This window comes from Capricornis sumatraensis, chromosome 18, assembly GCF_032405125.1.
Source record: "Capricornis sumatraensis isolate serow.1 chromosome 18, serow.2, whole genome shotgun sequence".
NCBI lineage: Eukaryota > Metazoa > Chordata > Mammalia > Artiodactyla > Bovidae > Capricornis > Capricornis sumatraensis.
This window is the reverse complement of record NC_091086.1, coordinates 38,811,062-38,838,776: the sequence shown is the minus strand read 5'-3', so window position 1 is coordinate 38,838,776 and position 27,715 is coordinate 38,811,062. Positions and strand designations below refer to the sequence as shown.

Sequence of the window (27,715 nt, the reverse complement as noted above, 5' to 3'; positions counted from 1 at the left end):
GACAACCTACTCCAGTATTCTTGCCTGGGAAATCCCATGGATAGAGGAGACTGACAGGCTATAGTCCATGGGGTCACAAAGAGTTAGACACAACTTAGTGACTAAACAACAGAGGGCTATACTTCATTGCTGAAAATATGTGAGTGACATGCAAGAAAAACTAAGTTGCAGATTATCCCAGCATCTCCAAGGCTTATCTTTCAAGAATAAGAAGTTTACTTCCCTGCTTCAACTTCCTTAAATTCTGCCCTTCAGCTTTAAAATACCTGCGAAAAGAGGAAGAAACTATGCGTATACATACAGGTGAAATGCTGATAAATTTAGAATTTCCTCTCAGCCTGACATTTTATTTTTAAGCCTTAGAATGCTGTCCTTCAAACTTTTATGATGCTCTTGTTATATAAAATTTTCAACATTTATAAAATTAGGTAGACTAGTTTAATGAATTTCAGATAGTTGTTACCAGCTTCAATAGTTATTAGCTCATGGAAATCTTACTTTATCTCTGCCCCAGCCAGTTCACCCCTCCCATATTTTGGGAAGCAAATCCAGACATCATTTCATTTCATTCATTAGTATTTCAGTATATATCTCTAAAAGATAAGCATTTTTTTTCTTTTTTTCCCAAGATTTATTGAGAATTTATTTATAGTTGATAAAATTATGAGATATTTAAAGTGTCCATTATGATAATTTGATATGTATATCTCATAAAAGGATTCCCCCATCTAGTTAATATATCTATCATTTCACTTAATTAAAAGATAGTATTTTAAGGTATATTCATAATACCATTATTATATTTAAAAATCTTCAAATCATTGAATATTCATATACTGTTCAATTACAGTTGTCTCATACATGTCAAGAGTTTTGGTAGTTTGAATCAGGCTCCAAATTTCCACGTATTGCAATTGGTTACAAGTCTTTTAAATACCTTTAAATCTGCAGGTTCAAAATCTCTCCTCCCTCTCTGCCTTCTTCCTTCTCTCCCTTTCTCTTTCCCTCTCTCTGTCTCACCCCCCTTTCTCTCTCTCTCTCTCTCTCTCTCTCTCTCTCTCTCTCTCTCTCTCTCTCTCTCTCTCTCTCTCTCTCTCCCTCTCTCCCTCTCTCTCTCTCTCTCCCTGCAGTTTATCAGTTGAAGAAACTGAATTGTTTGTTCCGGAGATGATGTTCCCCCTTGGTATCTTTTGACATGTTTTTCTGTTCTCTTTATATTCTGTAAATTGGTAACTGCATCTGAAAGTTATATTAAATTTTCTCAAGAAAAAGGTAAAAATACATATGGATGTGCCCCGCAGGGTGGAATGGAGTTGGTGTGTGGAGCTGGCTTTGGGATGCGGAGGAGGAAGACGGTGCAACCTTGGGGAAATGTAATGGCCAACAGCATAGATGCTGGAGCCAGACTGTCTGGGTTCCAGTTTCAGTGTTGTCATTTCTTAGCTGCGTGCCTCTGGAAAAATGACTTGACCTCTCTGTGATTCATTTGCCTCATCTGTTCAATGAAAACAATAGTACAGGACACACCTCACAGGGTTGAAGATCAAGATCAACATATATGTACATAACATACTTAGAACATTGCCATGAAGTAAGTACTTCCTAAGTGTGGGCTGTTATTTATGAAAGAAGTTAGAATGGAGTTCAGGGCAAGGAGAATAGTGAAACAAAGATACATTTCTAGAAGAGAACAACAGCCATCAAAAAGCCAAAAGACCAGCCTTCCTTTTTTTATTTTTTACTGTTTCTTTATTTGGCTGTGTTGGATCTTCAGTCTTGGTTGAGGCATGTAGGATCTTTAGTTGCAGCATGCCAAGTCTCAGTCATGCCATGTGAGATCTAGTTCCCTGACCAGGGATCAAACCCAGGCCCCTTGCCTTGGGAGCACAGAGTCTTAGCTGCTGGACCACTAGGGAAGTCCCACGACCAGCCTTCCAGAAACTTGCACCAGGCTTGCTGATCTTCCTCTGACTAATTTTTCTCTGTTGCATTTTCTATTTTCCTTACTTTCTCCACATTTCATCCCACATAGGTTATTTTCATATTATGAATGCTTTGCATGTGAGTAAGGAAAAAAGCAGAGCAGTGACACCCTTGCCAAGCAGTGCTGGGGCTAGGAGTGAGGGCCCTCAGGTGTTCAGAGGGCATCTGTTTGGTCCTTGTGCTCCGGCTGCAACCTCTTACCTTGTATCTGCCTCTTCGTGCCTCAAGAGTCAAAGGCTGAAACACTTCCTGGTGTTTCCCACCCACTCCCAGTGGTCCCCTGACCTTCCTGTGGCACCCCCATGCTGTAGTCTGCAGATTATTTTATTCCCTTGAATGTCTTCATTGTCAGGCTTCTATGCAGTCAGATGGCATTCTCTGCCTTTCCTTCTCACAGTTGCCATTGATCTTGGAGCACTTGTGTCTTTGGCTTCACATGGTAGACAGCTTCTCATGTTGTAGTGATGCCTGCCTCTCCTGTCTCCTTCCCTCTTCTCTGTTGCTTTTACTTCAAGCCCTATGGTTTGTTTCATGGCGATGATTACTGGTGAGAGAGTCTTGCCTGTTCCCAAATGTTTCTTGTCTAGTTTTGCATGGTTCCAGTGTCCTTTGAGGTGGGGACTGCCAACTATAGGCCACCTGTTTTTTGAATGTGATTTAATTGGAGCACAGCCACTTGCATTCCTTTCCACATTATCAATGGTTGGGGTCTCATTACAGCAGCAGAGCTGAGCAGTTCAGTTCAGTTCAGTTGCTCAGTCGTGTCCAATTCTTTGTGACCCCATGGACTGCAGAATGCCAGACCTCCATGTCCGTTACCAACTCCTGGAGTTTACTCAAACTCATATCCATTGAGTCAGTGATGCCATCCAACCATCTCATCCTCTATCTTCCCTTTCTGCTCCCGCCTTCAATCTTTCCCAGCAACAGGATCTTTTTAAATGATTCAGTCCTTTGCATCAGGTGGCCAGAGTATTGGAGTTTCAGCTTCAGCATCAGTCCTTCCAAAGAATATTCAGGACTGATCTCCTTTAGGATGGACTGGTTGGATCTCCTTGCTGTCCAAGGGACTCTCAAGAGTCTTCTCCTACACCACAGCTCAAAAGCATCAATTCTTCAGTGCTCAGCTTTCTTTATAGTTCAACTCTCACATCTGTGCATGACTACTGGAAAAACCATAGCTTTGGCTAAAAAGACCTTTGTTGGCAAAGTAATGTCTCTGCTTTTTAATATGCTGTCTAGGTTTACCATAGCTTTTCTTCCAAGGAGCAGGGATCTTTTAAATTCATGGCTGCAGTAACCATCTGCAGTGATTTTAAAGCAAAAAAAAAAAAATAGTCTGCCACTATTTTCACTATTTCCCCATCTGTTTGCCATGAAGTGATGGGACCAGATGCGATGATCTTAGTTTTCTGAATGTTGAGTTTTAAGCCAACTTTTTCACTCTCCTCTTTCACTTTCATCAAGAGGCTCTTTAGTTCTTCTTTGCTTTCTGCCATAAGGGTGGTGTCGCCTGCATATCTGAGGTTATTGATATTTCTCCTGGAAGTCTTGATTCCAGCTTTTGCTTCATCTAGCCCAGCATTTCTCATGATGTACTCTGCATATAAGTTAAATAAACAGGGTGACAATATACAGCCTTGACATACTCCTTTCTTGATTAGGAACCAGTCTGTAGTTCCATGTCCAATTCTAACTGTTGCTTCTTGACCTGCATACAGATTTCTCAGGAGGCATGTCAGGTGGTCTGGTATTCCCATCTCTTTAAGAATTTTCCACAGTTTGTTGTGATCCACACAGTCAAAGGCTTTGGCATAGTCCATAAAGCAGAAGTAGATGTTTTTCTGGAACTCTCTTGCTTTTTTGGTGATCCAACAGATGTTGGCAATTTGATCTCTGGTTCCTCTGCCTTTTCTAAATCGAGCTTGAACATCTGAAAGTTCACAGTTCACATACTGTTGAAGCCTGGCTTGGAGAATTTTAAGCATTTCTTTGCTAGTATGTGAAATGAGTGTAGTTGTGCAGTAGTTTGAACATTCTTTGGCATTGCCTTTCTTTGGGATTGGAATGAAAACTGACCTTTTCCGGTCCTGTGGCCACTGCTGAGTTTTCCAAATTTGCTGGCATATTGAGTTAAGCACTTTCATAGCATAATCTTTTAGGATTTGAAATAGCTCAACTGGAATTCCATCATCTCCACTAGCTTTGTTCATAATGATGCTTCTTAAGGCCCACTTGACTTTGAATTCCAGGATGTCTGGCTGTAGGTGAGTAATCATACTGTCATGATTATCTGTATCATGAAAATCTTTTTTGTATAGTTCTGTGTATTCTTGCCACCTCATCTTAATATCTTCTGCTTCTGTTAGGTCCATACCACTTCTGTCCTTTATTGTGCCCATCTTTGCATGAAATGTTCCCTTGGTATCTCTAATTTTCTTGAAGAGCTCTCCAGTCTTTCCCATTCTATTGTTTTCCTCTATTTCTTTGCATTGATCACTGAGATTATTGATTTATCTCCTCTTGTTATTCTTGGAATTCTGCATTCAAATGGGTATATCTTTCAGTCAGCATTAATCTTTATGTTCCAGTCACCATGCCTGCAGCTCTTTGTGGATTGTCCCCAAGCTCCAGGCCTTGGTGATGCCTCTTGAGATGTAAGGAAAAGGAATAATGATGCCTCCAAAATGTAAACATTCCTGTGACCATTTGCACCATAAGGAAGCATTTATGATTTATGCCTAAGTCCTTGTCCCCCACCTGGCTACCCACACACAAAGTTGGGTGGGTATTTTGTTCATTTGCTTTTTTGTTTTTGGCTGCCAAACATAGAGCCTCAAGAGAACAGTATATCCTAAAAAATAAGAATTTCAGCCAGCAGAGGAAGAATCCACTGAGTTTGGTCACCGGACGGAGTCAGTCAGCCCAGAATCTTGCTGTGCTTTTTGCCCCTCTGCAAAGGGGTTAAACCTTAGCTGAAGAGCTGTGAGTAGGCCCATTTGTGAGAGGGGCTTTTTAAAACAAAACACCATAAATGTAATGAATACAGAGGTCACAAAGTAGGAAAGCTTGTGGCATCTTCAGTTCAGTTCAGTCACTCAGTCGTGTCCGACTCTTTGCAACCCCGTGAACTGCAACACGCCAGGCCTCCCTGTCCATCACCAACTCCTGGAGTTCACTCAAACTCATGTTCCATCGAGTCAGTGATGCCATCCAGCCATCTCATCCTCTGTTGTCACCTTCTCCTCCTGCCCCCAATCCCTCCCAGCATCAGGGTCTTTTCCAATGAGTCAACTGTTCGCATGAGGTGCCCAAAATACTGGAGTTTCAGCTTTAGCATTAGTCCTTCCAGCGAACACTCAGGACTGATCTCCTTGAGAATGGACTGGTTGGATCTCCTTGCAGTCCAAGGGACTCTCAAGAGTCTTCTCCAACACCGCAGTTCTAAGGCATCAATTATTCGGCACTCAGCTTTCTTCACAGTCCAACTCTCTCATCCATACATGACCACTGGAAAAACCGTAGCCTTGACTAGACGGACTTTTGTTGGCAAAGTAATATCTCTGCTTTTTAATGTGCTATCTAGGTTGGTCACAACTTTCCTTCCAAGGATCTTTGGAGGTAACATAAATGTGTGAAGTGAGCCAGTTGCTTGCAGGCAAGCCTGTGTGCCTTCTAGAAACACTCCTGAACAGAGGAATACTGCTTCTGCCTCCCTCCCTTCTTCCCGGTGTCTTTCCTCTTTCCTTCCTTTTTTCCATTCTTCTTCTCTCTTTCCTCTGTTTTTTTCCCCCTTTCCTTCCCTAAGAAGCAGTAAATTTGGAATTTCACGCAATTGTTAGTGTTGACAAGCAGGGTTGCCACTGGCTCATCTGGCTCTTTTTCCCAAATTGGAAAATGGCACCCCTTTATCCACGCCAGTGCCCTTGATGGTCTAAGTCTAGTGAGGCCTGGATTTTGCTTGTCCCAGGGCGGAGGCTTTGAGCCAGACTCAAGCTGCCCAACTTTAGATGGTGACCCCAAAGTAACATATGTAAGTCAAGCAAAACATATCTGTGGGCCACACTTAGCCCACAGGCTATCATTTTGCAGCATCTGGAGTTGTGGTTAAAACAGAGCTCTGGGGTCAGACTGTCTGACTTCAAATCTGGGTTCTGTCATTTAGCCAAATTATTCCGTGTTTCTTTGCCTCAGCCTCCTATGTCTATGAAATGGCCTATCTCAGAGGGCTGTTATGAGGATGGGATTAGATAATGCATGAAAGCATTTAGCCATTCAGAGTGTTTTTAATACTCAGCACTTGATTCAGTTCAGTTACTCAGTCATGTCCTATTCTTTGTGACCCCATGGACTGCAGCACACCAGGCTTCCCTGTCCATCACCAACTCCCGGAGCTTGCTTAAACTCATGTTCATCAAGTCAGTGATGCCATCCGACCATCTCATCCTCTGTGGTCCACTTCTCCTCCCACCTTCAATCTTTCCCAGCATCAGGGCCTTTTCAAAGGAGTCAGTTCTTCATATCAGATGGCAAAGTATTGGAGTTTCAGCTTCAGTCCTTCCAATGAATATTCAGGACTGATTTCCTGTAGGATTGACTGGTTTGAGCTCCTTGCAGTGCAAGGGACTCTCAAGATTCTTCTCAGCACTTGATTAGTTGGTATCAAAAATCATGTAAAAACCTGAGTTTGCATACTTAACAGCTTATCTCTGCAAGTCCAGTTTTGTTGGCGAGTTCACAGCCTATGAAGTGGGTGACAAAGTGCATGTCAAGCCTTCTTGATTTCCTTCCACTTCTTCAGGAAATGCTCACACTCTTGGTGACTCTGAAGGCAGGGAGCTCAAATAGCCAGCTTGACTTACCTACCAATGCCACAAGAACTTCAGTGAAGTAAACACTTTGCTTGAACCACTATTTCTGTCTCAGTGCAAAAAGCGATTCCAGGGATCAAGAACTGACATCTGTAACAGTGATACTGTAAAAGCATTAACAGAAGATAAAATTAATCATGGTATTGTCTGTTGCAAAAGGCAAAGGTGTATGGGATCATTTTAGAATGATTTACAGTGAAAATAGTCTAAAAGTGGTGGAACTTCAAGTGGCAAATGCTGAATTATTGAGTTCATCTTCGAAACTGTTTCATTCCCTAGGGAGCAGGCCACAGAACTGAGACTCTATCATTAAAAACTGTCCCAGTGGGTTTGCATCCAACAATTCAACAGGCATGCTCTGCATAAAAGATTGATTCTCACCCCTAAGACTGTTCCAGGAGAGAGTTTGCTCAGCACTGACCATAACAAATCTGAGGTTGGCTGTCAGGGTTTGGGTTGAAATGAGACTACAGCCATCAGGGTTGCTCTGGAAGGTCCAATCATATTGAAGAGTTAAATATAAAGAAGTGGTAACATATCAACTTACTTTGAAATATACTCAAAAAAAGGAAGTGCAAGAAATAATTTAGTACAACCTATATCTACATTAACTTTTCTCCCCTGTAATATCTGAGCTTCCCCTAAACACTCATGTAAGCCCTAAATGAATATGAAAAATATCTGTGAAGCTCAAGAAACAAGGATTGCCCCCAAGAACTCCAATTCTTACTTCCCTAGCTTGGTTACACTATCATCCATCTAAAGCTTTCTCTCTAAAGTGAAATAAGTCCAAAAGAAAAAAAAAAAAAATCATATGTTAATGCACATTTATGGACTCTAGAAAAACAGTACAGATGAACCTATTTTCAGGGAAGGAACAGAGATACAAACGTGGAGAAGGGACTTGTGGATGCAGGGAGGGAAGGAGAGAGTCGGATGAATTGAGAAAGCAGCATCAATATATATACACTACCATGAGTAGTATAGGTAGCTAGCGGGAAGCTAGCTATCCCTGCTGTATAGCACGGGGAGCTCAGGTTGGTGCTCTGTGATGACCTAGAGGGACAGGGTGGGAGTTGGAGATAGGCTCAGGAGAGACGGGCTATATGTATACTTGGGCTGATTCATGTTGTTGTACAGGAGAAGCTAACACAACGTTGTAAAGCAATTATCCTCCAATTAAAACTGAATTTTAAAAATATGTAAAGCTTCTCTTTCCATCTCAGCACTTGGTTTCTCCATCTTGGCACTATTGACATTTTAGGTCAGGTAAATCCTTACTGTGGTGGCTGTGTTGCCTCTGCAATAAAGAGTAGGATGTTCAGCAGCATCCTTGGTCTTGACCCACCAGATGCCAGCAACACACCTCCCTCAACCTGAGACAATTAAAAATGCCCTTGACCTTGCCAAATGGCTATGAAAGGAGAAAATCTTGATGATTTAGAACCACTGCTCTAGACTAAGAAAAGTGGCCAGAATTTGTAAACACAATCATTTTTCTGTGTGTTTGTGTGTGTGTGTGTTTTAAGTGACAAAGGCCCCAAAGACAGAATTTTCAAAATAAGCTCATGCACAAGCTAGATTTAAAGAATGTTTCAAGAAGGATCCTATAAGCACTGTGTTTGGCAAATGGGTGATTTTGCTAAGCCTCAAAGCAGCTTTTCCATATGTCATATTAAATGCTAGCAAACTGACCAGTCTCGAAGGATGTGTCAACATTGAGATCACCCTTAAGGTATTTGCCCAGACTTCTTCCAAACAGGAGTGTTTCTTATTCAGCAGTGCTTGTGTATAAAAACGCAGTAGGTGGGACTAAGGTTCATAAAGCAAAGAGAGATTTCAGATCTAGTCAGCTTCTCATGTTTTATAGGACAAGACACCGAGGTTCAGGGAATAGAGTTTGTAGCAAAATTTATGATAAACCTCAGTGATTCAGATACTAAATTGAAATTTTCAGTGATGTAGGCACAGAACAATATAGGCACAAAATTATTACTGAGTCAAATGTCAAAATTTTACTTTTATGGCAATTTTCAAGTGCTTAGGAATAATTAAGAGAAACCAGAAACAAAATTTTAAATATTTTTCAAATCAAAGGCTCAAAAAATTAAGGTTGCCATCAGTGTACCTCTTGCTTCAGAATCCAGAAAGTTCTATATTTTTTTATAACACATGACTGCATAATGTTGATCTGTTGGAAATGGTTTTTGTTGTTCAGTCGATAAGTCATATCCAGTTCTTTGCAGCCTCATAGGCTGTAGCATGCCATGCTCCTCTGTCCATCACTATCTCCTGGAGTTGGCTCAGATTCATGTCCACTGAGTCGGTGATGCTGTCTAACCATATTATCCTCTGCTGCCCCCTTCTCCTTTTGCCTTCAATCTTTCCCAGCATCAGGGTCTTTTCCAGTGAGAGAATGGTAGATTTCCATTACTGTACCTTATCATACTTATACACTTCAGTTCAGTTCAGTCGCTCAATCATTTCCAACTCTTTGCAATCCCATGAACCACAGCACACCAGGCCTCCATGTCCATCACTAACTCCCAGAGTTTACCCAAACTCATGTCCATTGAGTCAGTAATGCCATTCAACTATCTCATCCCTCTGTCGTCCCCTTCTCCTCCTACCCTCAATCTTTCCCAGCATCAGGGTCTTTTCAAATGAGTCACTATGCCCACCAAAAAAGTTATTTGGAACTTGAATAATGGTCTATAATTGATTTGTCCTTAAGTTGATCAAATATTCTCTCTCTTCCTCCCTTCATGCAGCATTATCTTTACCCAGATCATAATTCTAAAATGAAGCAACATGAATGAATTCATCCCATGGGTACAGGATACCCATCCCTTCATCCAAATTTCTTTTACTAGTTGGAGGAAATGGCTAATCTTGTATTTAAAACTCAGTGTTCTTTCTACATGTCTAGGATTCATGTTTTCTACATGTGGTCAGTTCCTGATCTAAGGAAGAAACAGGCAGGAAAATGATCAGATTCAGGTGGTATTTAACTAGAAGAGGAGATCATGACGAGAAAGGCACAGCATGTTCTGGTATGTGGAAGTTTTGATTACAAGGTGCAGCCTTGCTGCCTGGTGGAGTGCCTCGGGCTCTGCCTACTTTTAGTTCGTGATTACTAGGTCAGGTATGGATCTAATACTACTCATGTCATGTTCGAGTATCTTCCTGTGCCCAAGCAATAAAAGAAAAGCTTTCTACTATGACGTGGGTGTAAAGGTTATTGAAAGACTTCAGATAACGCCGTCAACCTTGTTTGGCCCTAGAGGATGATCTCTCCAGAAGTGGGTATGGTGTCAAAATATGGAAAGTACTAGTAACATAAGCATATGACTTGCTTAAAAAAAAAAAAAAAAAAACTTGTTTTCAGGGTGGAGATACTATCCGCTCTAGATTTTAAGGAGAGACGTGGCTAAAAGAGATGTGATATTTTTACCCAAAACACGGTAGACTACACTGTCACCTCTTGGCAATGATATGAAAGGAAGACTGTTAATGCATTTAGCAAACATTTATGGAGAGCCTGTTATTAATAGTGAGTTAATCACTGTTATAGGTAATAGAGATTCCACAAAGAACAAAGTGCTTTCCTACATTTACTGAAGGGAGACTGTCAGTAAACAAATACATGTTCAGTTAGGTAGAGATGAGTGTTATGGGGAAAACAAAACACGATAAGGGGATAAGAGGAGCTGGATGGGCCAAAGGGTTAGTATTTTATATGGGACAGTCAGGGAATGCCTCCCTAATAAGGTGACATTAGCTCAATTAGCTGAAGGAAATAAAGCCTGATGCTATCTGGAGGAGGATACCAGAAACTGTTACAAATGTTTCAACAGGAAATTTATTAGTCCTGAGAAAGGGCAGGTCTGTATGTTCTTAAAATGAAGGGGGTGGGATAAAAGAAAAGGGGGAGCTTTGGGAAAGAATTAGGGCTACATTAATATATATCTGCTTAATAAAAACAGCACTGATTGGAAAACCTGTAAAACTGGATTGTGTGTTTGCTAATCTCTTGCATAGGTTTTAAATGAGACCCATAGTTCTGTTAGACATGATGGTCGTTTCAGTTGAGTTGTAGTGAACATAGGATTGTCTTTTGAAGTTACCCTGCAAACCTTAGACTCACTCAGAAAGCAGTAGTTCGGTTTTGTTGCCCAGACCGGATGATGTTATTTATTTGAGCTGAGGAGTAATACACTCAGGTTGTGGCTGACTATGGGCCCCGGTCCAATTCACCAGATTTTGTTCTCTATCTTTAGGGGAGGATGGGCTTTTTACACCAGGTAGAAGGGAAGAAGGGGCACAATTTCAAGCAAAGTGAAAGTAAAAATGTTAGTCACTCTTTACCACCCCCATGGACTGTAGTCTGTGGCTGGCTAGGCTCCTTTGTCCATGGGATTCTCCAGGCAAGAATACTAGAGTGGCTAGCCATGCCCTTCTCCAGGGGATCTTCCCAGTTCAGGGATCAAACCTGGGTCTCCCACTTTGCAGGCATATTCTTTACCATCTGAGCCACCAGGGAAGCCCGCTTTCAAGGAGGAAATGCAGAAAAGCTGAGTATAGGCAAAGATCCCATGTTACCTGAGCCGCCTCTGCTGGTCTTCAGTATGAGCAATATGCTCTTCTAAGGAGTGTAAAACCTCGAGGACAGGAACGGATGCTGAGGATTTCAGTCTTTTGGAAATTCTTACCTTATATCCTAGATCTCTATCTCAAGAGGGCCTTCATCCTCTTTAAGTGTGAAAGGAGAAGAGGCATTGGTTAGCCTTGTCCCATTCAGCCAAGAACTGCTCAAGTTTTTTAATGTTAGCATTAAATGAGGTCACCTGTACCAATTGGAAGCTGTTTCCCTGTTCTCAATGACAGTCAGATTTCACCTACACACCTCTCAGGCCTGCCCTGCTTTGAGGGTTGTTGAGCACACATGCTGGGAGTTGTTGGCTGTTTAAAGAAAGGAGAAGTGGCCCAGGAGTAGCAGGAGAAAATGCTAGAATTCTACTTCATAGAGCTGAGGAGCATTTCTGTTGAAGCCCAATTCTTGAACTGATAATGAAGAGTGATTAAAAAAAAGCAAGGAAGTACTTTCTGAAAAGGGATGAAGTGCAACTCATTTCTTGAGCAAGTTTATCCACAGTTTGCTCGTTTCAAGTACTTCAGTGTTCATGGTTTTTTGCTTTTACCAAGTCATAATTCTTTTAAAGTGCTGCCATATACTTAGCAAACATCCTTTGACCATCTAGCCAGGGCCCAGTCTTGTGCCATGCATTGTCAAAAGGAATAGGTAACGTTGTCCTTGCTCTTGTGGAATTAATAGTTTTGTTAAAAACATAAGACTTCCAGCAGTGAAACAAAAGGAGCAAGTGAAAAGTCAAGTAGGAGGCATAACTCAATGAGAAGAATCCAGACTTTGGAGTTAGGCAGCCGTGGCTTTGACTCAGAGCGCCGGCTTTGACTCAGAGCGCCGACTCTGACTAAGAGTGTGCCTCTGTGAGATTCTCTTATTCTGTGTCGGCCTCGGCATCCTCTTCTGTAAAATGGGCCAATAGTACCTATTACATTGTCCTTTGGATTGCTATGATAATGCACTAATACTATACATAAAGCAATTAGTGCCTGGAACATAGTAAGCACTTTGTTGTTGTTTGGTTGCTCAGTTGTGTCCAACTCTTTGTGACCCCATGGACTGCAGCACGCCAGGCTTCTCTATCCTTCACCATCTCCCAGAGCTTCCTCAAACTCATGTCCATTGAGTTGGTGATGCCATCCAACCATCTCATCTTCTGTCACCTCGCTTTCCTCCTTCCTTCTATCTTTCCCAGCATCAGGGTCTTTTCCAGTGAGTTGGCTCTTTGAATCAGGTGGCCAAAGTATTGGAGCTTCAGATTCAGCATCAGTCCTTCCAATGAATGTTTAGGGTTGTTTTCCTTCAGGATTGGCTGATTTTATCTCCTTGTAGTCCAAGGGACTCTCAAGAGTCTTCTCCAACACCATAGTTCAAAACCATCAGTTCTTTGGTACTAAGCCTTCTTTATGGTCCAGTTCTCGCACCCATACATGACTAATGGAAAAAACCATAGCTTTGACTGTACAAACCTTTGTTGGCAAAGTGATGTCTCTGTTTTTTAATACACTGTCTAGGTTGGTCATAGCTTTTCTTCCAAGGAGCAAGTGTATTTCAGTTTCATGGCTGCAGTCACCATCTGCAGTCATTTTGGAGTCCAAGAAAATAAAGTTTGTCACTGTTTCCATCGTTTCCCCATCTATTTTCCATGAACTGATGGGAGCAGATGCCATGATCTTCGTTTTTTGAATGTTGAGTTTTAAGCCAGCTTTTTCACTCCTCTTTCACTTTCATCAAGAGGCTCTTTAGTTCCTCTTCACTCTACCATAAGGGTGGTGTCATCTGCATATCTGATTCCAGCTTGTGCTTCATCCAGTCTGGCATTTCACATGATGTACTCTGCATGTAAGTGAAATAAGCATGGTAACAATATACAGCCTTGACATACTCCTTTCCCAATTTTGAACCAGTCCATTGTTCCATGTCCAGTTCTAGCTGTTACTTCTTGATCTACATATGTTTCTCAGGAGGCAGATAAGGTGGTCTGGTATTCCCTTCTCTTTAAGAATTTTTCTCAGTTTGTTGTGATGCACACAGTCAAAGTCTTTAGCGTAGTCAGTGAAGCAGAGTAGATGTTTTTCTGGAATTCTCTATTTTCCAGATTCCAAGATGGAAATTTTATCCGGTTTAATATTTCTGAAGTCAAGATGTCCTGTATACGTATATTTACTGTGGTAATGTTTTTCTCTTTTTTTTCTTTCCCAGAAGTCATTTCTACGTGAGAGAGCAAGGCATCTGTTTTTTAAAATTTATTTTTAATTAAAGGATAATTGCTTTACAATATTGTGTTAGTTTCTGTTGTATAGTGAAGTGAATCAGCTATAAACATACATATATCCCCCCGCTCTTGAACCTCCTTCCCACCTCATCCCCATCACACCCCTTTAGGTTGTCATAGAGCACTGGACTGAGCTCCCAAGACAGGACATCTTATAAATGATGGAATCTTTGAAGCAAGAGAAATAAATATTTTCCCTGTATTTTGGATGATAAGATAAGGCTGAGAGAAGTTAACTTACATACTCAAGATTAATGAAAGTAAGAAAGGCAACGCTGGAATTTGACTAAGCTTTGTCTAGTTTTGCTTACTTTACCGTGCTTCTTGGAAGCAAAAAATTGCCGACATATAGTCCTTTGTTCACCGCACAGCAAAATATGTTTGATCATTCCTAAATTGAGTGGTAGATTGCCTGTTTATTAGTTCTTAACAGGAATACATTTTTAGTCCTTCAAGCCAGACTTCATAGGCTGTCTTGTGCAATGTATTGTTGACATCTGTTGGGTGTTTACATCACCAGTGACATTGGTCAATCTGAAAAGTTATTTTCTTTTAGATAAGAACCTATTGGACTCAGATCTTTTTTAGAAATTTCACCCTGACCTGAGTTCACCTGGGTGATACCAGCAGATTTTCCCCTAGACTTTCAGGATCCTGGGTCCTTACAAGGAAATGGGGATGTAGTCATTAGCGGTTGATTATTAAGCGAATTCATTGAAAATTAACAGCAGTATTCTTTGACCTCAGTTTTTATAGCCAGACTGCTAATCTTCAGTAAATATAAGACTGTATTTCTAATCTATTGACTTAGCACAATTTAGCTATTGAATGGGCCAGTTGTTACTGCTAAACATCTTTTGAAGTATATTAAAATTCTTTCCTGTGTTTCATTCTCTGAAACACAATCTTTAGGGCCTTTTATTATGCCAGGACAACCTCCCCCAAAATCTTATTAAGCTGATTGTTGTTGTTTTGCCGCTCGGTCGTGTCCACTCTTTTGCAACCCCATGGACTGTAGCCCACCAGACTCTTCTGTCCATGGTATTTCCCAGGCAAGAATACTGGAGTGAGTTGCCATTTCCTTCTCCAGGCAATCTTCCCAACCCAGGGATCAAACCCGCATCTCCTGCACATGTCCCCTACATTGGCAGGCAAATTCTTTACCACTGAACCACCAGGGAAGCCCTAATTATATCACAGTCACAGTTAATGGAAAAAGACTTCAACAAAGGTGATCACTAGCCTTTGTAAGTATCCTTCGATTTGAGAAGTGAAACTTCTGTTGAAAAAAGCCATTTGTAAACCTGGTTCCCTGTTAAGTTATTCTGAGGTTCTTACAGTGGAGTTCTGTCTCTCCCTTAACAAGACATAGATGTTAGCATTTTCACCTGCATTGAGTGAATGAATATATCATTTGTTTGGAATTTGCTTTTCCTTCCTCTGATCTAGCAGCTTCAGCACCAAAGTGTAGTTGTAAAGTTATGTGTGTATGTGTGTGTTAAGTCACTTCAGTCATTTCTGACTCTGTAGCCCACCAGGCTTCTCTGTCCGTGGGATTCTACAGGCAAGATTTCTGGAGTGAGTTGCCATTCTCCAGGGGATCTTTCCAACCCAGAGATCGAACCCGCATCTCTGGCATCTCCTGCATTGGCAGGCAGGCTCTTTACCACCAGCTCTATCTGGGAAGCACCCAAATTACACATAGTGGAATTTGAAATGGTTTATGAGTCAGCTGGCAAGAAACAGAATCTAACTCGAGAGGTTCCTGAGACTTTAATGAAGGGGAAATGCAGGAAGTATGGGTGGGCTAAAGTCACCAACAAGGCATGTTGAGGTACTAGGGCCCCGGCCTCAGGGAGGCTCTTGTCACCCCGAGACCTGGAGCAGCAGTGGGAGGAAATTGTGTTACCTTTGTTCTGGGAGGAGGGACCATATGGCAGAAGCTAAGGTCCTGTAGGGACAGGTTCTGACGGAGCATGGGGATTGTGGGGGAGGTCATCCCCGACCTCTGTCTCAACCTTGTGGTCTCTGTAGTTCACGTGCAGCGGAGAGCCAGCCAGGAAGGGAGCCTGCAGACTCTGCCCCCAGCAGCCCAGCCTCCGGAGGTGCAGTAAAGAGAGAAACCTAGGATGGATCTGCTGGGGGAGAAGAGTCGGTCAGAGACGAACGGGCCCAGGTGGGAAACGCTGCCCCCACAAACTGGCCCCTCTCCAAAGAACGGTGTATTCAAGGAATTCAGAGCCCTGAACTCATTTAATCTTGGGTTAGCATCTCCTTTCTGAATCGCCTTCAAATACATTTGGAGTCACCTGACGGCAGATAGAATTGCTGCTCATTACAGTCTGTCCCAGTCGCAGCACTGAATGTGGTTGTAGGGCCAAAGGGGGCTGGCCCTGTAGCTCCCTGATAGCAAACAGGAAAAACAAGAAAAGCGAGAATGTCATTGAGAATTTCTGCAAGAAGTATAATAACTAGGGATAAACTAGGAGTGGTGAGAAAGCCTGGAGGAGGCACGAGCCTAAAAATACCCTGTGAATGATTTCCCAGCTCTTGGGTCATGTTCTGCACCATGCTCTTGCAGCCCTGGTATCTTCCAGAGTCCTCATTGCAGGCAAGGTTGGGGACTCTTTATTATAAATAGTGAGTCCCAAGAGATGACTGCTGTCAGTATGAACAGTGGTATTACCCATCTTACACATCAGCCAACAGGGAGTCTATATTGAAGCTACTGTTGTTTCACCAGCAGGAAGTGACAAATAATGTCTTTAAAAGGGACAGAAGTATCACTACGTGATGAGATGTTTAGTTGTGGGCTGTCACTTGGTTAAAGTCTATACTGATTAATGTTCCATTGGCAGCTGACAAGAAATAAACATCCTTACCCAATTTATTCTATGGCTCATACCGTAGTCCTTTCTGGGTTGCTAGAACAAGATGCCACAGTCTAAGTGGCTTACAAATGATAGAAACATACTGCTGACAGTTCTCAGGGTGGAAGTCTAAGATCAGGGTACCAGCTTGGTTGGTTGAGGGGCCTCTTCTGGGTCTCGAACTTCTCATTGCATGCCCACACAGTGGAAGGGTCTACAGAGCTCTGTGGGGTCTCTATAAGAGCCCTCATCTCATTCACAAGGGCTCATGACCTAATCACCTCCCAAAGGCCTCACCACTAATCCCATCACCTTTGGGTATTAAGATTTCAGCTGATGAATTTGGCTTCAGACTGCAGCAATTGATTGTAATCTTTTGTACTTCTTTTGCTTCATCATACTTTTGTCTGGCAAAATTCCAGCCCAGAATAAATCCAGCTCTCTACCTACACCATGCCAGCACTTGAGAGCTGAATATGACAGGAGAAAACGCACACCCTGATGGTCGGTTACTGGTTAGATGCATGGCCACTAACCTCCCCAGCTTTTCCATACAACTGGCAAAGCCATTTTCCCTGATCCATTCACTTTGTCTAGACAACTATTTCCCAGCTTTTCTCACTTCTCTCCTCAAGCCCCTAACACGTCCTTCCTGCATGCTACCTCTGTGCAGATAGCCTTCTTTCTCTCTCACTGCAGACGACCCCACGCACAACAGAAGGGAACCTGCAGGCTCCCACCACACCTGCTTCTCTCCTGGAGTCAGTGCCCATCAGCTCTGCCTTCCTCCTGTTAACACAGTATTTTGTAGGCAAACCTCTTCACATGACACCTGCTTTCTCTCTTGCCTTCTTCTTAGGGACATTACCCCCACAACTCTCCCTTTCTCGGATTTATTTTTTCCTCTCCACTGGATCATTCCATCACCATAAAAACATGCCATAGTGTCCCAATATTATTATAAAAGATAAGCATACAATTGTTGATCTTGTCTTCCTTTAGCGCCCCCCCCCCCCACATTTTTCTATCCTTTTCAACAAAACTCCATATTTGGCTGAAATGTATTCCACTGACTATGGTGGGACAGCGGATGGAAGCTGAGCTTGGCCACTGGGACAGCTGCTGCCCTGTCCCACTTGCTAAATTCAGTAGCATGTGCTCAGTCCTCATCTTGGTTCACCTCTTGGATCACCCACACCTCTCACTTGGTGTCCAGGACGCTACATTTTTCTAGTTTTTCTCACACGTCACAGGTCTCCCTTGTAAGCTCTTTGCTGTCTTTGCTCATTACCCCAACCTCTGACTGTTGGAATGACCCAGAGCTGGCTTCAGACCTTTTCCGGCACCCTTCTCCCACCGGAAGCACTCCGCTACTCCCATTCCAGGAATCCAGGCTCTCATACCAAGAATTAAAACCCAAGTCCACAGGTTTTGTAGCTTTTGGCTTCTGCTCCAGCTGCTAGTAGGTTGCTGGAAAAATCAGTCTTTGAAAATTTGAATACATTTACTCTAAGGGTTTAATACAATATACACTGAAAACTTTCAAACTATTCCCTCCTGAGTTTTGGACACATCTATTTTGACTACCTAGTTGAAATTCCCACTTGATTTATAGCCACTCAAAATTGAGTTGACCAGAATTTAAGTGACCACCCTTAACTGAATCATCCTTCAATCATCTACTGTCCCCTCCATCCTTCAGTTGCTTAGGCTGAAAAACACTGGAGTCCTCTTGGCTCCGGTCTTACTCCATTGTCACTGCTCACTTCCTAGGCCAGCCGTCTCACCTGACTGTTGCAAAGGCCGCTCATTGGTCTGCTGCTTCCTACTTGCTCACCCTCTCCCTCCATCATCCCCCCACTTCTATCATCAGTGCATCAGGTCATCTCGTGCCTCCTCTCAAAGCCCACCAGTACCCTCCCATTTCATGTGTCCTATGAGGCCCTGCACTCAGCAGATGTCTCTGGAATAACAGTATATGTGTGTCCTGTAAAACAGGGGCTTCCCAGGTGGCACTAGTGGTAAAGAACCCATCTTCCCAATGCAAGAGACCTAAGAGGCTTGAGTTCAACGCCTGGGTTGGGAAGATCTGCTGGAGAAGGGCATACCTACCTACTCCAGTACTCTTGTCTGGAGAATCTCATAGAGGAGCCTGGCCAGCTAGAGTCTGTAGGGTTGCAAAGAGTTGGACACGACTTAGCACGTACACACTTCCTGTTAAACTCTGTGTTCTGAAAAAAAAAAAAAAGTCACTCAGTTGTGTCTGACTCTTTGCGACCCTTTGGACTCTACAGTCCATGGAATTCTTCAGGCCAGAATACAGGAGTTGGTAGCTGTTCCCTTCTCCAAGGGATCTTTCCGACCCAGGGATTGAACACGGGTCTTCCTCATTGCAGGCGGATTCTTTACCAGCCGAGCCACCAAGGAAGCCCATGTTCTTCCTTACATCTGAAAAATGTACTCTTAAGAAAACAGGATTTGGGGGGAAAGTAGGAGTAGAGCGGGCCTCTCCTAATCTTCTATGACTTAAAACCCCAGCACTCACCAGAGATAGCTGGGGAGAGCTGCACCGGTGGGAGGGGGCACGTTTTGGCGGAGACAGCAAGGGGCAGGTTCTCATTCTCTCAGCTGGAGGTGAATCCATCCGGCCTGTGCTGCAGCCAACCTGAGGGCTTTCTCCTTTCCTGCGAAAAGATGAGAATTCTATTCCAGCTTTTTTGGCTCCTTTTGCCTAAGGAAAAAAAAAAAAAACAAATGTTTCCATGTTATACCAACATTTATGCTGCTATCTGCCAATAGCCTATGAGCTAATTGCTGTTACAGAAACACACGTTGTAACAGAACAGCCTGTCCTCACTTACTCTGTCGTCTTGCAGCCTCCTCCGATGTGTCAGGAGAGCACTCACCGACAGGCTTCTGTCTTTGTGCTTCTTACCACCTGGTGAGACCTTCCTCCTAAATCCTCCTGATTTCTTCATCATTTTCAGATCTTTATGCTAATGTGTCCTGCCTAGTGGCAGCTTCCCTGGACAGCTCCTTTAAGAGGACAGCAGCCTCACTGTCCCCCAACCCCGACACTCTCTCCTGCACGTCACTGTTTATTTTTCCCCATGGCGCTTATCATCTGATATATATGACTCACTTATTGCCTGACCCACATCCATGAGTCTACAAGCTTCTGGGAAGGCAAGGATTGAGGACTTTTTCATTTTATTTGCTTCCTGTGTTTTTCTCTGCTGGATCTCCAGTGCCTGGAACTTGGGCCCACATGTGACAGAGGCATTTCAAAAATGTCGACGGAATGAATGAACCTCAAACTCCTTTAGAATTCATCAGAATTTCCTTCCAGGCTAGAGAACAGTCTGTCTGCCTTTATTTTTCTTCTGATGTTGTTTATATGTTTGTGTGCATATGTGACAGGAAGAATGGATTTTATCAAGCCTGTTTTCGTGTCTTCTTTGGTATGCATCAGACTTGCATGCTGTTTCATACTCACCACAGTGCCCCCGAGGATGTTCTAACCTTTTAAGCTTTGGTATTTTAGTAATTTATTATAAAGGGTGTGCTGGAAAAGGTTGTGGTGCCAGGTTGCGTGTATCTTTTTGTACCCTTCTACCAACATAAGTACTGTTTGTTCCCCTTTAGAAATCCAAGCTTTTGTGATAGCAATTAAAAATTAAGTTAATTAGGTTTGTGGATTTTCAAATGTTAGCCTGTGCTCTAACTGCTAGTGGGTTACTGTAAAATTTATTTTTGATGGAAATTTGAAATGTATTACCTCTATACCCACTACCAGTCTTGGTGTATAGTTAGAGAAAACAGATCCTCCCAATATTCCACAGTGATGTCCATGGCACAGGTTTATGCTAATATTACAAAGCGGCAGGGAGATGATGACTAACTCTCTCTGGTGCTGGACATGGCTTCATGAGGGTGGCGTTGAGAGATGGTGGTGGTGTTAGAGGTTGATAGGGCAAAGGGTAATAAGTGCAGAGGTTCTCAAGGCTGGGGGTGCAGACCAGAGTCATTCCAGTGGATCCAGGAGTCGGCATGTGCCATTTAAGGCACAGAAATGTACAGATTCCAGTGTATTCATCAATATATGGTGAATAATTAGGCATAGAGATGAGGGGGAATGTAGGAAATCCTGACAAGAGTGGCAGACCCCTGTGAACTTGACCCCCTAGGGAGCTCTCAAAGTTTTAGGTGATATGACTGGATTGGTCTCCCCATTCCTCACCTTTCCCAAACAGTACTTGGCTTCTTGGAACTGACAGCTTGTTTGGAGAAAAGATCTCTGTGCCCAGTGCTTAGATGAGTGCCTGGCATATAATAGAAAGACCTATTTGTTTCATGAATATATAATACATACACACACACACACACATATAGACATACACACACATATATGATTTGTATACATTTGTTGTTGTTCAGTTGCCAAGTCATGTCTGACTCTTTGCCACACTGTGGACTGCAGCATGCCAGGCTTCCCTGCCCATCACCAATACCCAGAGCTTGCTCAAACTCATGTCGATCGAGTCAGTGATGCCATCCAACCATCTCATCCTCTGTTTCCCCATTCTCCTCCTGCCCTCAATCTTTCCCAGCATCAGGGTCTTTTCCAATGAGTCAGCTCCTTGCATCAGATAGCCAAAGTATTAGAGCTTCAGCATCAGTCCTTCCCATGAACATTCAGGACTGATTTCCCTGAAGATTAACTGGTTTGGTCTCCTTGCAGTTCAAGGGACTCTGAAGAGTCTTCTCCAGTGCCATAATTCAAAAGCATTAATTCTTTAGTGCTCAGCTGTCTTTATGATCCAGTGCTCACATCTATCAGAGAAGGCAATGGCAACCCACTCCAGCACTCTTGCCTGGAAAATCCCATGGATGGAGGAGCCTGGTAGGCTTCAGTCCATGGGGTCACGAAGAATCGGAAATGACCGAGCGACTTCACTTTCACTTTTCACTTTCATGCATTGGAGAAGGAAATGGCAACCCACTCCAGTGTTCTTGCCTGGAGAATCCCAGGGATGGCGGAGCCTGGTGAGCTGCTGTCTATGGGGTAGCACAGAGTTGGACATGACTGAAGCGACTTAGCAGCAGCAGCAGCAGCAGTTCACATCCATACATGACTACTGGAAAAACCATAGCTTTGACTAGATGGACCTTTGTCAGCAAAGTAATGTCTCTGCTTTTTAATGTGCTGTCTCTGTTTGTCATAACTTTTCTTCCAAGGAGCAAGCATCTTTTACTTTTTCTTTTTTTTTTTAAGTTTTTTTTTTTTTACTTCATTTTACTTTACAATACTGTATTGGTTTTGCCATACATTGACATGAATCCACCACGGGTGTACATGCGTTCCCAAACATGAACCCCCCTCCCACCTCCCTCTCCATAACATCTCTCTGGGTCATCACCGTGCACCAGCCCCAAGCATGCTGTATCCTGCGTCGGACATAGACTGGCGATTCGATTCTTACATGATAGTATACATGTTTCAATGCCATTCTCCCAAATCATCCCACCCTCTCCCTCTCTGCTGCAGTCACTGTCCACAGTGATTTGGAGCCCAAGAAAATAAAGGCTGTCACTGTTTCCACTTTTTCCCCTCTATTTGCTATCAAGTGATGGGACTGGATTCCATGATCTTCATTTTTCGAATATTGAGTTTTAAGCCAGCCTTTTCATTCTCCTCTTTCACCTTCATCAAGAGGCTCTTTAGTTCCTCTTTGCTTTCTGCCATTAGAGTAGTATCATCTGCATATCTGAGGTTATTGATATTTCTGCCAGCCATCTTGATTTCCTCTTGTGATTCACCCAGCCTGGCATTTTGCATGATGTACTCTGCACATAAGTTAAATAAGCAAGGTGACAATATACAGCCTTGATGTACTCCTTTCCCAATTTTGAACCAGTCCATTGTTTCATGTCTGATTCTAACTGTTACTTCTTGATCCGCATACAGATTTCTAAGGTGTCAGGAGACAGATAAGGTAGAGAAAATGCAACAGTGAATAGTGATATATATTTGAACGAATGATCTATCAGTATTCATTTCTGCATTTTCTCTGTAGTAAAGCTTAACTATATATTCAAATCCTTTAGAGTCCTGCACTTAACTAGCAGATTGCTCATTGAAAACTAGCTGTATAGACTGTGAATTAATAAAAGTAATGGCACAAGTAGACACCCCATAACAGTTTTTGACTTGGATATTTTAGTTGTGACACATCCTTTTTCTCAATTCTGTCTTAGGTTCCTTCTACCAGCTCTGATCTACTTCTCAACTTGTGTTTTAACACCCCTCTCCCACCAAAATAAAAATTTTTGAACACCTTAAGGTTCTTTCTTTGGTGTCCTGAACTCGTGGCTCTGGGAGAAGAAAAAATTTAATGATCAAGGAAATAAAGTTGAATTAGATCCTTCGTGAAGTTTATGATGAAAGCAGTACCCTTCTGTAAGGATAGTCTTCCGGTCTGCCCCTCACAGGTTGTGTATCACTGATAAGCTCTTCCATATTTCTGCATCTCAGTAGACTAATGTGGCCAAATTTCCATAATCAAATGGTTACCAGAGACCTAATATTTTCACCACCACCACCACCACCCCAAACTTACCTCTTAATGAGATTTCAACTGTATAGTTTATATGAGAGGAAAACACCCTACTCAGCCTCTTTAATCATCTCATCCCAAGGCTGGGATGAGAAGTACACAGTAAAAAGTCATTTGTGCAGTCTCCAAATGACTTTGTGGATTATTCAGCCTCTAGTCCTCTCCCTTCCATGTGGAGGCCAGCTATCTTTGGCAACTTCATAACTTATTAGCAGCCCAACTAGAGGCCAGGGAGAGGAAGTGGATGAGATAAAGCTTAAGTATGTCATGTTGGTTCGTTCTTAGCAGCTCTGAAAAAAGGCTTAGCAGGATGAGGCTAAAACTTGATTAAAGGGGTTTGGGGATTATCTGTGACTTTAGCTTATGTATCTTACCTTCCTCCCTTCTCCTGTTCCCTTTTCTAGTAATTAAGCATGAGTTGGCTGTAGACATGAATGACGTTGATATAAAAGTTCTTTATTATCCTATAGGTTCTTGGAAAAAAAATATGTTTAATTACAGGAAAATCAAAATAAAACTTTGTTATTTTTCCTAGTCAAATTTGGGTAAGTTCTTGACCAGAACTGTGACTAAATATAGTAAAATAATTGCTTAAGTCAAAAGATGCACCTTACATCTATGTTCTGGATTCCATGTGCAGAAATCTGGCTGCTTACAAGTGGCCTCTGGGTGCAGGTCCTCGAACAAGATTTGTTCTGCAAATCTTCTGTGAGCAAGGTCACATCTTTGGGTAGGCAGACCCAGAGATTTCATACTCAGAAAATAAATTCATGCTATATTTCTTGGAGAAATCTTTAGCCTTGCTTCTCTGATAACCAGGCCTGTCTTCCCTCTTTTTAGAAATTGTGATCCCCCAAAATTATTATCTGGGTTTATGTAAACTCCAAGCTATTCATGATCGTGGAAATAAATGGTTCTAAATGCAAGAAAAAAAAAATCCAGAGATAGAAAGATAATCTGAAACCAACTTTAGTGAAGAAGCCATAGTACAAGGTTCAGGATTTAAGAAATACAGGTCAAAGTTGGGGCATGGTCTCAGTAAGATGGAGGATAGGGCAGTGATGAACCTGGGACCTTTGGTGAGGCAATGCCCAGGCATGCCCCTAGAACTCTGTCATGGCGGGGACGTTGGTAAAGATCAGTGATTATTACAGAAAGAGAAGGGAAGATGGAAGGAAAAAATGGGGTCCCCAAAATAGTATCATCCCAGTTCCATTTGATAAAGGAGCTTTGTAAACTTTCCTATGTTTCCAACATCTAAAAGAAGACTGGATCTTTAGGGACCAATAAGACACTCCATTTCACTGGGAATTTGTGACATCTCGGAGGAGAAAGAGCAGTGGGGGCATGATGGGCCAGCTAAGTCACAAAGCCAGCTGTCTCATTAAAGGTGGCCAGAAGAGGGCAGTTACCTTTTATCAAGAGCACGACTGATATTACAGAGAGTACTTCTGCTACAGAGTCATAAAGCATGGTGCAGGTTTGCCCAAGATGCAGTATCTTACACATTAGTAGGCCCTTAATACGTTTGCTAAATACATACTAGCTGCTGCTTTTTCCCAGATCTCATCAGACTTCCATAGAGACCTTGAACCTGGTCCCTTCCAGAAAAACAAAGAATGACTCTACAGGGAAATGATTGCAAATCCAGAAAGCAGTTTTGCCTTACTGGTAAAAACAGTTTTCCTTTCCTTGTAGTTTACTTTGGCATAGGCTAGTGTCTCTTTCATGGCAGAGAGCTACTGTTTGCAACTGTTGTTATCATATTTTTCCTTCCTTATCTTCCAGTATACTGTCTTCCTGTTAATTCTTTCAGTTTACTAGTGAAGCCCACTTTATAAGCTGTTGCATTTTTCTTGGTCCATGAGATCAGTCTTACTGTGCTCTGTGTCATCTCCATAGCTTTGGCTTTTGTTTACCCGGGAGTTAGTTGTTCACAGGAAAGAAGAGAGATGGTAGACATGGGTTGAGGACTAACTTAATGATTTCCTTCATTTGGCAGTAAGGCTTAATTAAGATCCCAGTTGCATGTTGTTAGATATAGTCTATGACCTTTTGGAACACAGTCTTGACTTAACACTGGGTGGATATAAAAACAGTAAGCCAAGAAATCTGTGCTTCTCTGGACTGTAGCTGTTTGTTTAGCTGTAGAAAATTCAGTGGGTGGTCTAGGCTTCACCACCGTTAAGCAGAGCTGAGTTGAGAGCGGTAGCAATCCTTCAATTTCTTCCATTTTATCACAGTCTAGAAATTAGTTCACTGGGCAGGTTGATCTTGTCCATGTTTTCATTTTCTCTCCATCAAATCTAAGAGCTATGCTCATTGAAAGCTCTTCTTGACCCATGAAGTGAATAACAGTAATGATTGTCACTGGAAACAAAGACTTTATTTGGCTTACTTTTGGAGTGGATACAGAGAATAACTGTAATGTTACAGAGTAGATTTTTATTTACTTTTTGATTATTCATTTGAGTGATCATAACCTCTAACTGGTATTTGTTTCTGACTTTTGTCAATGTGCTCCCTATATGGGAGAGGCAAAAGACCTAAAGTTGGTACAGCCAACATATAAAATTATTAAACTGCCCCATTAATTACCACTTTCATTGCCACCTTTAAAGTGAGAGTTTGTTAACCGGATCACTAGTACTCTGCACCCTAAAGCCTAAAAATGGTTCACCTTTACCATAAACACATAAGCCAGAACTCACTTGGATGCAGCATGACACAGTGGTTGGCTCAGAAGGGCTAACTGGGATCTTGGTTTGGCTGCTCCCAAGCTATGTAACCTTGGGTTTCAGGAACCTGATCTTGGTTTGGCTGCTTCCAAGCTGTGTAACCTTCTGGTACATATGATGATTGCAGAGTTTCTTCATCGGGGTTGTGAAATTAGGTAATATATACAAAGAGCTTAGAACAGTATCTCACCCTGTAGGGAAAGTAGGGGAGAAATAATGAGAGGAAAGGGGACAAGACAGTAAGGGGTGGGGAAGAGGAGAAGGGAGAGAATGTTAGAGAAACAGGGGAAGGATCTCAAATATAAAATGTTTTTCACAAGAAGAGATACACAGGTATGCTCATACGATTTGGACAAACTTTGGTGTACATCAGCGAAAGATTGGCGCTTGTGAAGCAGAGGTTTGGGCCTGTGTGATTTATGTCCTGCCCAGCTGCCTGGTGTCCCCTGTGGTCGAATTGATCCCTATTGGTACAAAGAATTTTTTGGACAGGCAATTGGGGCAAACTTTGAAGCCTGATTGTTTGAACTTATTTGCCAAAATGTGTAATTATTTACTGGTGCTTGCTAAAGATGTTAGCTTAGCGTTTATGGCTGAGTCAGGATTAAGTTTAATACTTGGAGGCATCTTCTTCAGTTGGCCTGGCTGTTGTGACAGCCCTTGGTTTGGCATGTAGCAACCAAACCTACTGGTTAATTCATTAGACATTTATTATTTAGAAATTTATCTTCTCAAAGCAAAAAAAACAATGCTTTGTTATGTCCCATCTCTTTCCTCTAAGAAGACAGTAACTGTTAGTTTAATATCAATGGACTGATATTAAATGGGGGTTGAGAAAATAAATTTTGAAAAGACAGTAATAACAAGAATTTTCCTCTGATGAAGATTTTCTTTTAAAAACTTGAAGTGAGATTTATCAAAACAATAATTGAACTTTGAAATAAGATCAAACTAGCGAATTAGAATTTCCAGATCAGGAATGTGTCTGTGTCGTTTATGACTACATCTTTGGGCCTGTATCAGTACCCAGGTCATGGAGGCGCTCAATAACACTGAATGAATGAATACAGTATCTAAATTAGCATAACTGTCCCTTGGAATAATATTAAGTCAAAGGGGGATATGTCATCACTTCTTTATGGTCAGGACCTATGTTGTCTATTCCAGTTAAAAGAAAAAATGTGATATAAAGGAAACAAAGTGAAATGCTCTTTATTTCTATTGTGTTTGACGTCTGTAGTAAGTTTTGAGTTGATTTTCCAAATCCTGTTGTATTGAGATCATCAGACATTTCTTAGTGGTGTCTTGTTCATTCAAACTTAGAGTGAAGGTTAGGTTACTGCCATTCTGGGTAGATGTATGTTTTACGTTATTAAAATGGCATGTCTTCTGGGCAGGATCATGTAATCCAAACACTTGCATAATTTCTCTTGATGCTGTGCTCTATTACCCTTGCAGAGTCTAAGGACCAAATGAGGTCTTGTTCCTTGCCTGATATTCTTCTGAACAATTTAGAATATGCCAAGTCTACTGACACAATGAACTGGCTCAGTGTTTTGTTTTCTGGTCTTCTCAGATTACCCACCAGCTGGGAGTTTAGACATTAAAAACAATGACTGTGATCCTCTCCCTGCACTGCCCTTCCTTCTGCTTCTTTCCCTAAAATTGGTCTCTTGATTCCAGTATATTAATAATGAAGAGCATTAATAGTTTTAT

At 42.1% G+C, this 27,715-nt stretch overlaps 1 protein-coding gene and 1 long non-coding RNA gene across 2 annotated transcripts in view; one reads left to right on the top strand and one right to left on the bottom strand.

Annotated features, from left to right (window-relative positions):
• Window positions 1-27,715, top strand: part of GHR (growth hormone receptor) — a 293,486-nt gene that overhangs the window by 65,859 nt on the left and 199,912 nt on the right. The gene's annotated exons all lie outside the window — the stretch shown is intronic.
• On the bottom strand, window positions 18,763-19,611 carry LOC138094343 (uncharacterized). Its single transcript, XR_011146255.1, has 3 exons — window positions 19,506-19,611; window positions 19,190-19,328; window positions 18,763-18,875 (listed from the first exon to the last, which is right to left on the bottom strand). It is a non-coding gene; the product is annotated as an uncharacterized lncRNA (long non-coding RNA).